Genomic DNA, 1,951 nt, shown 5'->3' on the forward strand with positions numbered 1-1,951 from the left:
GTTCTTGATGAAAACTGAAAAAGTTAAAAATAGGCCTAATATGACTTAAAAATATGGACTTTTCTACGAAAATCAAATACAATGCTTTTCCATCGCATAACGGTAAAACAAAGGTTTTAAAAGGGTTTTCCAACGAAATCAACTGAGTTTAATTTTCAAATGATGCATCTTTTAAATGAAACTGGATTTAAATTACAGTCAATTTAAAAACTTGTGTTTTTAACAAACCTAATGCAAATCACGCTAAGTTTTCTAAAAATTGAACAAAATAACGATTTTTCAACCGAACATTTTTACTTAGCCATTTTGGTGGTTAATGTAGCCTTCGGGATACGGTCATAACATCTAGGCTGGGTTTGAGAGATTACAACTTTGTATTAATTATATGAAGTAAACTATATTGTACACTAAATATGATAAAACATTTTAATTAGGATTAAAAAATTTTGTTATTACAATATTTAAATTATTAAATAAATTAATATGTTTTAATTGTACTCAACAATTTGAGTAATAAATAGTACTTTATACTAAATTAAAAACACATTATTTAAAAATATAATTAAAAAAATAAATGCGTAAAATCACGTACAACCATTAAACATTAAAATTTAGTATATATAAAGTTATTAATTAATTTAAAGTTAAAAATGACATTCAATATCAAACACAATATAGAAAACTAGGTTAGGCAACCATGAGCAAAGGAAAGGCCTTACTAATACCAGATTTAGCTAACTTGTCAACTTCCACATTGGACTAACATAACATAACACTGTATTTTATATCATACTTTAATTATTATCTAAAACTATCAAAAAGTATTGTCATGACAATTTAAATTTTAATATTGAATTATTATCTATATTATATATAAAGCTTTGAATTGAACTGGTGTCATAAGTTAACTATATATTCTTATTTAATTTTTTTTAAATATCATTATTTAACAAACAAAAAAAATATTATCACAATGTATTTATGTTTTTCATAATTTATATAAAATCTATTTAAAAATATAATACTAAAGTTTCAACCTTAAACCTTAAAAAGTAAAAAAGCCTTAACCATCATCCTAAGAAGATATTTATTTTATTTTATTTTAAAGATAAAATTATAAATAAATTTATTTTTAAATAAATATTCTTTCATCACATTAAGAGCACGACATAATCTACTTTTTATTAATTGCCTTTATATTTTTAGTTAGCATGCTAAGTAACTCCCTAAGTAGAGCAATTGGTAGTTCTATTTGATTGTGAATTAAAAAAAAAAAAATAGTAGTTTTTTATTTTATTCCCATAACTACCCCTACAATCATTACATACAACATGTGTTAGGTGGCAACAAAACGATACTTCAAAATATCATAGTCTACCTTCATCAAGCTTGAGAACTATTTTTATTGTAGGACTATACGTGGAGCAATGATTAAACTGTTAAATTAATGATAAATTTTAAAATTGAAATTTCAAATTAAAAAAATTAAACATTTGATATTCATCGAATTCCAAAATTAATAAAAATTTATAATTCCATAAAAGAATAAAATAATATTGGAAATTGGCTTATTTTTAACTACATCTTTCATTTGTCCACAAAACAAAAATTACATTATCTATAGAATTGTTTTCACTTTCTCCTATCAAAAAAATATTTTATGAATTTTATTGGATATATTATCTATAAAATTAACTCAAACTAATATATATATATATATTCTAAAGTAAATCGATTCAAAATTAAAAGATATAGAGTTACTACGAGTTACCACCACTTATGAACAACCACCTCACTTTCTCTTAGAGAAGTAAGTAGTTCCAAGCAATGGCCGTAATGCTTCTCATATTTTTTACTCATTTGACCAAGGCAACCTTTTTTGCCACCTATTATAATGGTATTCAAGGAAAATCTCATCAATTAGACAAATTACTCCCATTTCAAACATCCT

This window comes from Gossypium hirsutum, chromosome D10, assembly GCF_007990345.1.
Source record: "Gossypium hirsutum isolate 1008001.06 chromosome D10, Gossypium_hirsutum_v2.1, whole genome shotgun sequence".
Classification (NCBI taxonomy): domain Eukaryota; kingdom Viridiplantae; phylum Streptophyta; class Magnoliopsida; order Malvales; family Malvaceae; genus Gossypium; species Gossypium hirsutum.